Raw genomic sequence first — 16,002 nt, 5'->3', positions numbered from 1 at the left:
TGGTGGCGCACTTGGAGCTGAGGCCATTTCCCGAAGTCAGCCATGCATGACGAGTTATTTTAAAGGTGGTGTGGAGAGCTGACGTGTGGCCAGGCCAGGCCAGGGCAGCGGCTGGGGTCCAGGCTTAGTGCCTCAAGCCCCTCGCTCCAGTGGTCACACAGCATCAGCTCCCGGCCCGAGCCCGGACACTGATTTATGGGACAGGGGGATTACCATCAAACCAGCCGTGAGGACCACCCAGATGGTGGCACAGGACGACAGCCGCACAAACACACGCACGCAAATCTACTTATGTATCGACATAAGCACTTCACATTTTATTTAAAATGTTAAATATTAAAAATTTCTGGAAATAAACAAGCGTAAAAAGTCTATTAGCCACTTAAGTGCAGAGTATTAGTGGATTAGTTTGCTGATGTTTCCTCATTACCACAAAGCGAAGGAGCCAACTTTGCTCATCAGGGTTCATATGTATCTACAGGATGTGCCTGGTAACAAGTAATTCCTCTCAATCACGTCATACCTTTTCTTTTTTTTCTCACTTCAGTTTGCATGGTGCATAACTGAAGAGTGACGACTTGCGTAATTTTCTATCTCAACTGACTCAGGTCCAAAACAAGAACGTTCCATGTAGTTACAGATGTGGAGCAGAAGCCAGGCTTAGAACTCTGGCTTTCATCAAAAACTTTTGTAAATTCTCTGAAACGGGTGACATTCAACTTGATCGTGATGTTTAATAACTCACTTTCCACTTCTGCTTGATGCAGGTCTGGACTTCTCTTGATTTTCATTCCGAATGCATTTACCATTCTTAATACTTTTCCACCAACTTACATTTTCATCCAAGAACATGTGCAAATAACCTGAGCAAGAGAGGAAAGAGAAGAAAAAAAAAGCACACATTTCTCACTTGCCAGGGCACAGCACAACTGAACCTCAAGGCACCAGTTGGATGAGATGAACAATAAGAGTCAATGACAAATCGGACGTGGAGCATTCCTTGGGCAAACACTCACCTCATAAAGAGAGACGGGTAGGCAAACACTCACCTGCCCTAAGCTAATAACTTGTGAACTTGCACACGCACGCGCACGCGCACACGCACACGCACACACACACACACACACACGCACACACACACACACACTTGAGCTTGTCGATATGTTGAGTCAATGATGGGAATAAAGTATATTCATAAGATCATCATACCAGAGGAATGCAAGAGATCTTTGTCTCTGTGTTTTACTGTGCTATGTGAAGCCTGGGAATAGACTGGTAAACAGCTAAAATGTATATGACCCTGTTTAGGGTTTCTCTTAATCATAGCACTGCAAAAATAAACTGAAATTGAATTAAGGCCATCACAATAGCTGCAGGAGGAGGATTTAAGTGGCTTAAACATAATGTATTATATAATAAGTTACACATTATAAACAACATATGTAGTCTCCTCAAAATGTGTGTGTGTGTGTGTGTGTGTGTGTGTGTGTGTGTGTGTGTGTGTGTGTGTGTGTGTGTGTGTGTGTGTGTGTGTGTGTGTGTGTGTGTGTGTTGTGTGTGTCATTTCTGTATGGGTTTTGAAATGTCTACATGCTTGTGTGTCAGGAAATCATCAATGACTGGACTCACTTTCTACCAAACAAATCACACACATTTTCCCCTAAGGCCTTCTTTCCCAGCAGAGCAAAGCAAAGCTCCAGTGACAGACCCGCATCACACAATGGGATGCACCCTGAACACTTCCTGACCATGTGTCCCTCCAGCTGCCTTTGGATTGGACGCTCAGAGGCGGCGAGGATGAAGAAAAAAGGGCGGGCATTGAGGCAGAGGGTAGCGGAGAGCTGGTTGGCAGCGAACACATGAGAGAAAACAAATTCCTGCCCCATTGCCATGGAGATGAGTCAACAGCAGAGGGGGGTTATGGGGCACAGGCTGACCTGCTGTAGTTAACAATTCATCCCCGTATCCGGCTCCCAAATGATTGGGCAAACACAGAGTGCTGCGGAGTCAAAAGGGCCCCAAGGGGCTGAGAGAGGGGCATCACCCTGGGGTGACATGCTGACAGAAACACACTGGTTGGTAGAGGGTGAACCAGCTGAATGAGGGAGTAAGGGATAGGGGGAACAGTGGGGAGGGAGGGGGCTGATAGGATGTGGGAGGGGGGGGCTTAGGACATTGAGTACCGCAGGCTACAGCACAGTCAACAGTATTGATGGCGGCAGTGCAATTATATGGTTTGTGTTAAAATATAATTTTAAGGATGAGAACAATTTCTCAAGTAAACCACAACAAATATCACCCAGTATATAATGTCTAAATTCTTCATGTTAAGCTAAATAGTTAACATTTGGCACCAACAGTTAAAGTAGGTCTTAAAAGCCTACACGACAGTAACACTAAACGTCTCTGGCGCATGTCCGCTTTGTTTCAGATAGTGAAATATTCAGCACAGCTGGTTAAGCCATGAGAGCTGCAAAATAAAACACTACAGGACTTTTTTTGTTACTTTGTCCTTAACCCTGCAATTACATAATAACACTAACTAACTAACTAACTAACCAGTTGAGGTAGCGGCAGACCAGCAACTCCTATGTTCTGCAAGGCAAAGTTACTGATTTCATCAGGAGTCAGCTTCTCCAAACTGGGTGCATGCGTACTGCCATCTAATGTAGGTAATACACTGACTATGGATAAGTACGTCATACAACCTTTAAAAAACTCAGAACTATTCCTTTAACACTTAAACACCACAAGCACACTAAGACTATGTGCAGTCTTTAGAAACCTAATATACTCACCAGAAGATCCCTGGGAAGCAATTAAAGGTTGACATCTCATTCCAAGAATTTGGATTCCTTCACTGTGAAAAAAATAAATAAAAAAGAGGACAAACGTCACTTCACACACGAACTACAGCTATAGTATTCCATTGCTGTATCTGCTTAACTCTTCACTCTCCATTTGTCCAGCTGGGTTCATTTAGGTAAAACAGTGTTAAGGCATGTAATATGAGGTACAAATGGAAAATGGTTCAAAGCCTCAACCCACAGGACCCAAAACATCGACCACTTACAGTGGAGCAGAGCACCGCTTGATAATAATGGGTCAGGGACAGAAATAACAGAGGGGCGACGGGTGGATCTCATCAATGTCAAATCATACAGAGGAAGAACCACAAGTCTTCAATACTGCACTTATGACAGGCTAGACTTTATGTAGTGTAAAGTTTTGTCTCAGTCAGCAGAAGCCGTCATGCAATTTTATGCACTGTCACGGCTTGGTTTGCTCCCCAGAATGGCAAACCAAATCCTATTATCCCATAGGCCATCTTACTCTGAAGGTTGAAATGCCACCATTACAACAGACCTTTCACTGGGCAGTCGTGTAAGGAGGGTGTGTTAGCAGAGAGGACCTGTTACTGGCTCTCTACTGCTACTCACGTCAGAGCACACTGTTTTCATAAACACTGCTAAAGCAATGAGGGAATTAGGATTCGCTTTATAATAATCCGCCCATAAATGAAAAACAGGACTGGACGTAGTTTAAAGTGCGTCTGTCAGAGAAAAGAGAGGAAAAAAAGGAACAAAAACAAGGGGAAAAAGTAAGGTTATGATAAAAATAGCAGATGTTGAGAGTAACTTCCCGAAAGGTGTGTCATTCGGGGAGTTTGGGATGAACTGCTGGCTGTGGCTGAGCTCTAAATTTAGCTTATTTACTAAAATAAAAAGTGAGTTCAGTCGCTGGCACTGGAACTTTCTCTTCCCTATTTATGATCTCAGTGGTGCAGCCCGCGTCACTCATGACGAAATACAAACCATATAAAATAACAAAAAGAGACCTCCTTAAGTACTCTGAGTGCATAAGGAAACAACCGCAATTTAATATTCCTAGTCAATGATTTCATTATGGCAAAGTCCAGATCAACAAAAAAATGGTTTTGCATGTTCTAAATTTAGAAAAGAGTTAGAGCATGAGGTACATTTCATATAACAACCTTAAACCGAACACAGTCTTTAGTTTGATATTGGTTGCTTATGTTTATATGAATGCATACTTGACTTGACTGAAAAGTGAGTCAAGGAAGGATGTATGACACATGTAGAAAGCTACTGTGTTTGTAGACTGTATCCATACATGCCGGGGATGAGCCTGTGTGTGGCAGGCTGGGAAGGATGCCCCTGGGCCAGGCTGTGGAGTAAGTGAAGCAGAAGCCCCATCTAAGCTCTGAAGCATGCGAGTATCAGGCCTGTAACTAAAACACAAGCATAAACACAGGCGATGTCAGGGATTACACCCCGCAATACCGCCGCAGGAAAACCACAGACAGCACAGGTGTAACGCCATGGACACATTCTTCCCCACCTCCGTCCTACCACTGGAGGTCTGACTGACAGCTCATCATCTACCTATGTTGGCTGTGTGAAACTTGTGTAAACATCTGGCGGGTGTGTGTGTGTGTGTGTGTGTATGTGTGTGTGTGTGTGTGTGTGTGTGTGTGTGTGTGTGTGTGTGTGTGTGTGCGTGTGTGTGCGTGTAAGTGAGGAGGACGCACACACACAGAAGTATTACAATGGTCCAATGTCATGTCAAAAAGAAGCCTTGCAGCACAATACCACACACTCTTTCAGAGATTGTAAAATCTTTCTTTTATTTATTATATTTCGTTTTTGTCTCAGTTTCCCTTGAGAGCCGAATCTGATCCGACACGTCAATTTTGAAGAAGATATCTGCCAATAGCAATAAATCAAAGAGCTGCACAGCAATAGAGAGTGAAAAGAATAAGATTAAGTGAGAGCAGCGGAGATGAAGGTAAGGGAAAGCACATTTCCTCAGTAAACAGCACCCTCTAGAGCAACACCCCACATTCACTACCTGACCTCACTCTCATTGTTGCTGCCTGTCTCTTCACGATCAGCAGAAAATTATACTCGTATGGCAGATTTATTAGTAACAGTGACTTCTGTGAAAATGAACTGTAAATTGCTGAAATTAGAAAATCAGACAAGCTCACGGCACACACACTTCTTTTTTTTTCTTCTGTAAGAGATACCAAATGAGCAGGTTATCTTCTTCTCTGGCTTATATCTGAGCAACACATGTATGATTACAGAGGTGAGGTCGAACCGCTCATTTTCCCAGTGTGAGTTGATAATGAGGCAGGCCGTTATTAAGATGTTTGCTTTCATCGTGTGCGGGGTTATTAGGGGCGGTTTACAATACACAAGAGAGATTAACGTAGGCCACGCATGACAGAAAGAGCTGAGGAGGACAACGATAAGCCAGCTACCCACAACTGTGAAGCGGGCTGAGAAATATGAGCGCACAGCAGGACATGAGACCCAGCACGACCCCCCCCCCCCCCCCACACACACACACACACACACACACACACACACACCCTCTGTCTCATTCGCCTTCTCTCCGTTTGCCTCAAATCATGTTACACAACCACAAAGGAATTCCTCGTATATCTAATTTAAAACAAGCAGAAATTAAAAGAGCAGTAAAGAGAGGATCGCAGATGGACCTATAGAAGTAGTAGGTGTTGTTTCTGTTTGTATAAAAAGGGTAACCGGGCAGGGAGCGTGGTAGCACTGTAGAGTCAAACTGCAGTGACACACAAGTCCAGACGCATACACGTCTAACTACTTCACACATGCTTACATAAACTAAACCGCTCGAGACCAACAGTTGTGTGCACCAACCAGGGAGCACTACACTTTCCCCCTTTTTTTTTCCATGCCATTAATAAAAATAGACATTGTACTCTTTGAATAAATTTTGTTGGAATTTAGGGAGCACTTGGAAATCCATCATTTTATGAGCTTTTAAACTTTCTTACAGCATTCCCACCGGTTTTTTTTCCCATGCATTTGACCCAAACACATTAAAGTAGCACTCAATTAGGACGGCACACGGAGCCTGAAATGTGGCACTCGTGTGCTCCTTAAACATGACATATAGCGCCCACCAAGCATGTTAATGAGACCTGTGGTGTATTGCATTAAAAACAAAGCTATTTCCTGATATGTAGATAATAGAAAGTCATTTGTTACGTACAGTTAGAGAGAGATTCGTATTTTTGAATATTTTGAAAAAGTCTTGAAGCTGTAAACTGAGGTCAAAACTGAGCTGAACCGTGTCAGTAAGATAAGATGGTTTGTGTGGTTGAAACTGTTTTACCGGAAAACAAAAGTTGGATTTGGTTTACGTCAACATTAAGTGTGTGTTTGTTGATATATTTTATTCAGCTGAACAGGTAAACCACAAAAACCTGAGATGGAACACTTCACAGATCCTTCGGCACAGCACGGTTTGACTGCATTAGTAAAAGGTGTGTGTATGTTTGTCTGTGTGTGTACCAAGTTAGCAGAAGGTCAGAGTGGTGAAGTATTAGAGCACTGTTTGCTCTCTTCCATGTACTCTTGGGGACCAGCCTGTTTGAGAGTTTGAACAGTGACGTGTGAAACCCGTAAAAACAGGACATAGCACCATGTGTTTGCTTAAGAACACCCAAAGAATGGACTGCCATCGCAAAACAAATCCCTCAGCCTGCATTCCTCCTGTCCATGAAACCTTACCTGCCGAACGAGAAATGACACAGAGCGGAAAAGGTAGTTACAAGAAGATCTACTTCATAGTGGGATGATTTGCAGTTTGTTTAAAAGTTGTCAGCTCTCTGACCTTCATATCTGCCCCAAGGAAAGAGGCATGCTTTCACAAGTTTGCATGAGCATTATGCTCTCTCTTCCTCTCTTCTCTGAATATGAACATGCGCACATTAACACAGTGACAGTGAGTTTTTTTAAGCATGAGAAATATCGTCAATATTTTGTTTCATATATTTCATTGTATATATATTGTTGGACAGAATTCAGGGAGGAAAAGCTACTCTAATTTTAGAAGAGGCTAACTTGCAAAGTATCCTTATAAAATTATATTTTGGCCAATAAAACTACAGTGTTACAGTTGGACTTAATTACGTGTTTGTGCAAAACACTTCCATAATGACCTTGTAACATTGTGAATCGCATCTTGACAGCACTGTATGATGTTTTGTCAGCAAAACAATATGACACCATGAAAACAACATAGTTAAGACTTTAATTAATCAGTATAGGTACACTGACAGCACAGAGTAATCACAGGACAAAACCACTGATCAGGTCAATAGGCCTACAGACAAGACAGAAGCAAACAGATTAAATTATTAAATGTTTGGTCCATCAGAAAACTGTGAAAATGCCCACCCCAATTTCCTAGAGTCCAAGGTGACGTCTTCAAATATCATGCTTTGCCAGACCAACAGTCCAAAACCCCAAACACTTTTACATGTATTATATGTAAGGTAGGAATAGTAGCACATTTGAGAAGCTCACAACATAAAATCATGAAAATACTTATTGCAGCCTTAATTTATATTTTTGATGTACTCTGTCATGACAATCACAATGATGCATGATGTCATGATGGATGCTCTTCCCCATAAATTGTATCTCACATTTCTTAACACCAAAGGCAACGGACAGTTTAATAACGCCGCCTTTCTTCTGCCTTCTGTCCAGCATCTGTTATATGAAACATTTTAATGATGTTTTCAGCAGAGATGCCCACCTTACTCTTATGTAATATGTGATTCAGCCCATTGAAACAAACTGATGGATCCGATAGTAAAGTTGGGGTGACACTGGGTGGAAATCCATCAAATGGAACATATGAAAAGGGAGAGAGGCACCGCAAGATTCCAGCCTCTCTCCCCTCCCCTCCTCGCCATCATCCTTGTATCAGAGGAGCCATTGGGAGAACTGGATGTGATTTGTATGTGTGTTTTTGAAGAGGGGTGCTCATAAACAGCCATGAAAGGGGCCCCTCTATTCAGCCCGCCTGCAAAGATGCGCTTCATTGGGCCGGCCTTTTGTTTTCCGCTGTTCACAAAACCTTAAGCATAGAAAAAAAAAGGGGGCTGATTCTCTCGATATGTGCAGGCCCAAATGATGCCATTAGATTGGTGCCCGCTTTGGGTAAAAAAAGGCTTCAGTAGCGCTTGAAGTGATTTAAAAGATGCAGGAGAGCGCAGCCTGCAAATCCTGTTTGGGAATAACACCGAAGGAGAGTGGGGAGGCAAAATGCCAAGCTAGTGATCATTCTATAGTATGCAAAATTGCTCTCAACTCCATGAGTGCCATGGGTGTTAAAACAAAAGATGCAGAACATTCCTTTGTCACGTGATGAGGGTCAATGTGCTGTGGTGGTGCGTGGGGTCAGGAAGTTCACCAAACTTCCCACGCTGCCTGACACCATAAGATCACAGTTGAAGCTTGTAACACTCTTCATTATTGGCAGGGGGAATTTTTTTTTCCAAAAAGGGCCAGCGCCCAAGTGCTCACAAAGGGATGAGCCATCAGGGGTAAAAAAAAGGACTTCCTCATCAACATGACAAGGCTAACATACCGAATACACACCCACGATGGATGATTGAGAAAAAAACTCATAATATAAATAGGTGTTTTCACATGAAATTTCACAAGACAATGTGTCAGGTATGTTAGTGATGTCACAGTGATACAATAACCAGAAAGTACTGATATGTCACCAACTGATACTGTAACACTATAATGTAAAAAGACAAAAGCTGTGTACCTTTCTACTCGAGCGGTCTAGGACAATTTCAGCAGCAGCAGGTTATAATGTGACAGGGACACTGTGACAGTCAATGGCATTGTACAGGCCATGTCATCATGGTGCCAGCTCGTTGCCAGCAACCTAATAGGCATGAGAACCTCACAGTGTCAACAAAAGGGACAGTGCCAAACAACACAACTTGTTGTGAGAGAGAGGGCTCCTGAACAGGCTAGGTCTGGTTCCACTCTGCCTTCAGTTACATGATGTCTCTTTGAAAACTAAGCTATCAGGAAGAACATTCCATGTTTGCCTTTCTTTGCCAAAATGTGGTCCTGGAGACACCTTCTGTAGCGGGAAATAACACGGATGTGTTCGGTATGTGTGTGTGGCCAAGTATTTTTATGTCCCTCTGTCACATTTTCACAACCTTGCAAGGTACAGTCTAGAAATGTTAAAGGTGCGTATCACAGATCAAAATTAAGGTCAAGCTCAAAAACAGTTGTGGTCTGAGCAAGGAGCCTGGGCCACCTCTGACTTTAGCCTCAGTCCCGATAACCGTACAAGATAGAGTCACAAAACTTTACAGGTGTCTGGCTGAGATCAAAGTTGTGTGTGGTCCGAGCAAGGGGGCAGAAGTAGGGGGGTAGGAAATAGAGAAGGAGCCATCTAATCTGTAAAAACATTATTAAAAATCATTACTACACAGTAGGTGAGCCAACAGTGAGTTGGTTGGAAACACCTAGTGACCCAAAATGATTGACTGGGTTTTCCCCACTTGATGTGATGGTCAGCTGTCTTTCCTGCCAAGCAATATCACTTCTGATTACAGGGTAGACAAATGCCCTAAATGCCTCACTTATGCTAGGTAACAAAGTTTGAGAAGTTCGAGATAACATTTCTGCTGTTAACTACAGTCACCCCTAGGACGGTGGACAGTGACATTATATGGACACACTGTTTTCAGGCAGTCACATCTAGAGTATCTGCTTATTCTCAAGGTTTGTCTTCCACGCAGGAAAGGATACAGTATGAACAAATTTTCAACTCCACTACAAGTAACTAACCAGTGCTGAGTCCTGCAAGAAAGTATATGCTGTCCTACATTGTGTGTAAAAGATAAGAAAATAACACAACACAATTACTTACTTATCAGAGTCTATGTTCATGAGGATTATATGATATTTTATTCTTCCAGAATATTACCACACTGGACAGATTGCAGTAGTCAGTTATACTCAGATGTTACTTGTCAAAATATTGCTAGAAAAATTAATAAAACTGAATATACACTAGACATTACATTTAAAACAACAATTGATGTTTCATTTAAACACACACACACAAACACACACACACAATAACAACATTGAAACCTGTGTCTATCATTCTATTAATGAGATGAGCCTATGTTGATTCTAATTCCAAAATGACTTTTGACATCCAACCAGGGCTGATAGAACAGTCTGATAAGTTCAGAAAATGACATCAATTTACTGTAATGCAACTCATATCACAATACTGATATAATAGCGATATATTTCCCTGCCCTAAATCCAACACTTTATTTACCTGTGGTACAACCTAGAGACCATGATGTCAGTGGAAGTCTTAACCAGGATGTCTACTATGGGTCCTGTGGGCGCCTGTTGATAAGATTGAGGAGCAGGTCATTAGACTCTCTGCTAACTGCTGGTCGGCTAACAATGCTGCCTCAGTCTCAGCTATCAGGCCATCTCACCACAGACCACATCGGGGCCAGCTGGACACAGGTAATCAAGGCTGTCAGAATGGGACCAGCTCCTCTTGCAGGAACTATAAACCATCATCTCCACCCTATAAAACTATTTCAACTGAACATACAGGGTAGAAACCTGTGCATAAACACATTTTATGATTTTAATTTAAGGGCAGGTAGAATTAAATTCTTAAGGTAGCTGGGCATCTTTGCAAGGACTCTCTATGTGCTCTGTGTCGAGCTAACATTTCCCAATTCTCCTCTCTTAAGTGACCCTCCTTGCACAAGCATCGCCTTGGACTCTCTGTCGAACCGGTTGGTGGCGAAATCACTGTTCATTGTGATGCACGTTGTCATGGATACACCCAGGTGTTGCTCATGAGCCAAGGCAGAAGAATCAGAAAGCCAAGGCGCTCACTAATCCTTCTCCATACCAAAGTGTGTCAATAATCAGGAATGCACTGCCTAAACTAAGCCATTGTTCCTCTGCCAACAAAATCACAAATATAAGCACCGACAGTACTGCCTCTGGGCACTGCCGTCTGTGGGACTGGAAAAGAAATGAACTGGAGAGAAACAACAAGAGTCCGCGATGGAAGAAGGAAGCTTTGATACCTTTCCATACATCTAAATACTGTCTAAATCATAAAGCATTCTACTACAGTGTAGGAGGGGGTGTGTAGTGTTGTACCATTGGAGATTGACTATAACTGAATTGTAGCTTCTTTTATACAGGAGGAGAAAGTCAGAGCTCTTAAAAAGACCAGCTGCTGTCAACAGTTGGAAGGCTTTGAACATGCACTAAGCCCTGAGACAGCAGGAAATATCCTCTTCACTTCTTTGAACAGAGTCCCTTCAGAGTTCAATTCAGAACATAAAATGTAACAGAAAAATAATCTCACAAGGATTTATGCAGGCGCACCTCACAAGCGTCACCGCGTCTGATCTTTGTGGACAAAAGCTACCAAACAGAACAAGTGGTTGCCTACTGTTCATCTGTCATGAAATTCTTATTACTTTGCTCCTGAGCATGGTGGTATGTGGCAAGTTGCCATGTGCGGAATGACTGAGTATTCTTTAAAAGCCATTTGTCTTCTGTGTCATTCCTTTCATACGTCTTATTTTTGAGAGGCTGACTGGTAGCTAGCATGTTAAAGAGTCTTGACATGAAGCGGGAGCAACATAACTATGTTACACAAAACCACAGCTCATACTTTAAGATCAGATATTCAGACATGAGTATCTGTGAGTCCATCCTATGTAAGATTAAACAATAGCTCGCCTGTTGTCTCTCCCCTGTGTGTGATTTCAAATGTTGCGGTATTACAGAACAGAGACGTGCAGATGCGGATACGGATGCGGCCAAAGTGGTGAGACCATTATGGAACGCCCCAGCTCTGAAAAGATTCTCCTGAGAGCTTTATTGTGTGAGGCAGCTAGCCGCAGCCAGTTCCATTTCCCCAAGATGCAAGGCCTCTTTACAAGCCACAACAATGAGCATCTTTGTCGAGCAACACTATTATCATTGTACATTACTGTAAATGACAGGCATGGGTAGTGTGTCAAAGATCCCATTTAATGAGCTCCAGGTATGTGCTTGTCATAAAATGAGAAATAAATTTAAACATCAGAGTTGAGCTTGTGCCCCTTCGATGTCTAAGAACATGTGCTGATCTGAAAACCGGTTCTACAGAAAATAATTTTAGAGGTTTAGCTTTAAGCAAATTAATTAAGTCCACAAATCTGATCATTCATCTTAAACATTATCTTCCAAAACACCGTGGGACAACTTTTTCTCATTGGCCTAAACCATAAATGAAGTATTTATTAATGAAACATAACATATTCTCATTTTTTGTTTGGGTTCACAATTACAAGAGGGAACAGGGTATGAAGCCAAAAGTTATATGGATGCACAATAATTATGGTAGTTTTCTGGTAGTTTAGAGACTTTAACAATTGGCATTTCCATTCATTCTCATTAACTTAAGTATTTTGTAGTAAGAAAATTAAGTGTCTAGTGAAATTATAGGTGGAAAAATACCAGCTATACACTGACTTTGTTAACATGCATGCACACAAAGTCTGAAAAAACAAAACTGCTATGTTCAAATCCTATTCCCACAAAAATTTCACATTGGATTTTCTGAGAAATTGTTAGTATGTGCTTGTTATTATCAATTTAGATTACATAATTGTATATCACAATGTATGACCGCATCTAAGATTCCATTGAAAGACGATAGAGAATTATTGCCCGGTCCTAACTTGGTTTAGATGCAAGACAGATCATAATTTTTAAGTCATCAGGTCAAAAGCAATCAGATGGCAGAGGCCCTTGACCCACTGTGTTAGATTACAGCTCAACCTGAACTTGACCTCTCTGTCACCTGATTTAAGAGCCTGCATTTCAGACGGAGCTGGTTGGTTGAGGATCATCTGACCCCAGACTTGAAGAACTTCCCTCCCCTCTTGGCAAGTGCTCACTCGTCTTGATGTCATGCGTCTAATTGCTCGCACTGCGTGGGATGTGAAGTCTGATATAAGGTACATTGTTGACTGTGTGCGCGGGCTTGTGTGTGTGTGTGTGTGTGTGTGTGTGTGTGTGTGTGTGTGTGTGTGTGTGTATGTCATCAGGAGCAGAGCTAACACTTGCCTACAGCAACACACACACACTCATGTCTTCACCCGCCACAACCTATCATTACTGCTGTCACGTAGCCACCTCCGCAGCGGGCCTCACAAGCCCCGACAACCACCGGCACACACCTGGAGGGCTAAACACTTAGTTCCCAGCCCTGTGCTTCGTAAACAGAGCCTTTTACGCACACACACACACACACACACACACACACACACACACACACACACACACACACACACACACACACACACACACACACACACACACACACACACACACACACACACACACACACACACACACACACACACACACACACACACACCTACCTATTCATATCCTGCAGCCTCAGCTTCTACCTTGCCCCTCCCATTCACTGTAAAGTATGTCTCACTTTTCTATCTCCCCAACCGCAAATGCTTTAGCGCTATTTAATTTATTTCCTTTGTTATCATTTTCCACACCAGCTGAGTAAAACAGCACACAAACTGTAGAACCAGGTTGGCAGCTGCTTCCAGGCTGCTCCTGTGACTAGACAAACAACAGGCCACAGTATGTACTCGAGAAAAAACACAGTACGGAGAAATGGATTCTGGGAAGTTGAACGTTGCAATTCAACTTGCATAATGATTCTTTATAATCCAGTGTCAGGCTGGGCAGATTATGATTCCATGAGGCTGATTTTTAACTGCAAATTCTTCCCCATTACATGTTTCTTCATCTACTGTATGTTTGCTTGAGTCAGGGCAACTTGAAAGTGTACATGGTTGAAAGAACACATAAGACCACTGAGCAAACATGTGGCTAACGTTACACACCTTAGCTCAGCCCGCCTGCCACACATGCCTGACCTTTAAAAGAGCCGTCACCGTGACAAATCAGACACAAGACAAAAACTTCTGATGATCCCAGCCTGCCGATTTAGGGCTGCTCAGTATAAACAGACACTTCAGTCAGAGTCAATCGAAAGAACAATGGGGGATTACTGGGACGTGCTACCCTAACAGAAGCCATTGAAAAAGACAAGAATCACTGTGGTGTTTGCCCTCCTTTGTCATGTTACAAGGTTGTTTGGGCCTCTGCTTGCTCTACACCATGTTCTATTCAGAGAGGGCTTAGTGTGTAGCAGGTTTCTCTGATAGGTGTGTGAAACCTGAACCCCATAGGCTTAAGAGGCGAGTCCTGAAAAACAACATGTCTTACCTCAAAGACTTCAATTTCCAGGAACTAAAAGTAGATTATCTAGATTATCAGTGAATATAGCATGAAATAATGTTCTTAAACATGAGTAATTGCAACATGCCCTGTAATGGCATGTGGATGTATAAAATATGAAGGAGGTGGAAGCAGCAGTTTGTTGAGCATGTAGATTCACTGCTATTTTTTGTCCAATATGTCTATAAGGGAAATTCCACAAATTTTACATATCAAAGTCTGTTTAACAGTGTTAAGGAGTAGTTCTGCATATGTAGAAAAAACAACAATAAAAAAAAAAAAATGTATAAAACCCTATTGAGGCTCCAGAAGGAGCTGGGCATAGTCTGATAAATTGATGTCTCTGATGTTACTCAACAGCAACCATTGGAAACTTTGGAGAAGGGTAGGCACATTAAAAAAAAACATGGCAAGTGATAAAGCATATGTATATCACCGTCTATTATGGGCTAACTTCAACCATTTAGATCGACGAACCACTCAAGCAGGTGAAAACATCTTTCCCATCAAGAAAAGCTGTTCTTTGCTCTTTTTTCAACAAAGAAACTTCCCAATTCTGATATGACTGATGCTATTGCAGCATCTACGCTGATCTTTCAAGGAGCCGCCATTGTTGTTTGAATTAACACCTGTGTCCTCACACACAACTAAACCACACCCATAGCTGCTTACAGGACAATGATTGGTCTGAACCACAGTGGTTCAGACACATTACTTGGAAGATTTTCACGCGTGATCTCGCAATATCAAGAGAATCAAATCAATGTCGGTTGAAGTTTGCAAACTCGAGTGCATGGACTGTGGAGCACTAGCAACTAGCATAACACATCTTAATATCCAAGCAAACTGTCAGCAGTCCAGTGTGAGTGGAACACAAGACTATATATCTGGTTCTACCTTGATCCCCTTAATTTAAAACCCTCCACTGTGAGTCTGAAAATATTATATTGTAGCAGTGCAATGTTTTATCGAGTCAGTGGCCATTCATGCTTGCCATTCAAAGATGCATGTAAAGTTTAAGGCTTACTTCTTTTTGTCAACCTCAGTCCTGTGAATGCAATTGTGCGGGTGTGTGGGTGTGCGGTGCCTATGTGCGTTTATGTGCTGTTTAACAAATTAACTCATCAAACCTTAGAATATACAGCAGAGGGGTCTGGGAAACATCAGATTCGAGCTACGCAACAGAGCCCCCACGGTGTCTTCCCGCTACATTTACATACAACAATATACAGGTCCACAACCTACTCCCAAACACACATACACAAACCATTCACAGCATGCTAAACTCAATCTCACTCAGAGCACGTCATGAGTGTGTGTGTGTGTCTGTGCATGTGTTTTTGTAAGTGTGCTGAAGAAAGGGCAAGGAACCTGAAAAACATGTCATGTTCATTCAGTATGGTAAGCAGTGTTTTAAATGGATATAGTGAGATTGTACAGTGGGGCAGGCTGGTATCAACGTATTCCTTTGCTTCTCTGTTGTTAGAGGCACCATATGTGATTGCTGTGAGAAATATGCAGAGCTGTCTCGAGTGAGAAAACTTGGGGAAAGATCCAGCCTCAGGATGTGTGTGTGTGTGTGTGTATGTGTGTGTGTCTGTGTGTGTGTGTGTGTCTGTGTGTGTGTCTGTGTGTGTACATGCAGAGGGCTCAGGCATGATCAAACAAAGCCCATCCAGGTACAGTACGCCATCTGTACTTACCCCCAGTCCCCCAAAAATGTACTCTCTCCCGCCCTCTCCATCTCTACGCAGAGTATTTGCGGTATATGGAGTGTCAGAATGAA

General features: G+C 42.4%; 1 long non-coding RNA gene across 1 annotated transcript in view; it reads right to left on the bottom strand.

Annotated features, from left to right (window-relative positions):
• Window positions 1-16,002, bottom strand: part of LOC310959459 — a 53,344-nt gene that overhangs the window by 15,011 nt on the left and 22,331 nt on the right. Inside the window, exon 2 of the long non-coding RNA XR_014593568.1 lies at window positions 2,799-2,860. This is a non-coding gene — a long non-coding RNA (uncharacterized lncRNA). The remainder of the gene's footprint in view (window positions 1-2,798; window positions 2,861-16,002) is intronic.

Source organism: Echiichthys vipera (genome assembly GCF_963691815.1).
Source record: "Echiichthys vipera genome assembly, chromosome: 17".
Classification (NCBI taxonomy): Eukaryota; Metazoa; Chordata; class Actinopteri; order Perciformes; family Trachinidae; genus Echiichthys; species Echiichthys vipera.
This window is presented reverse-complemented; position numbering and strand designations above follow the sequence as displayed.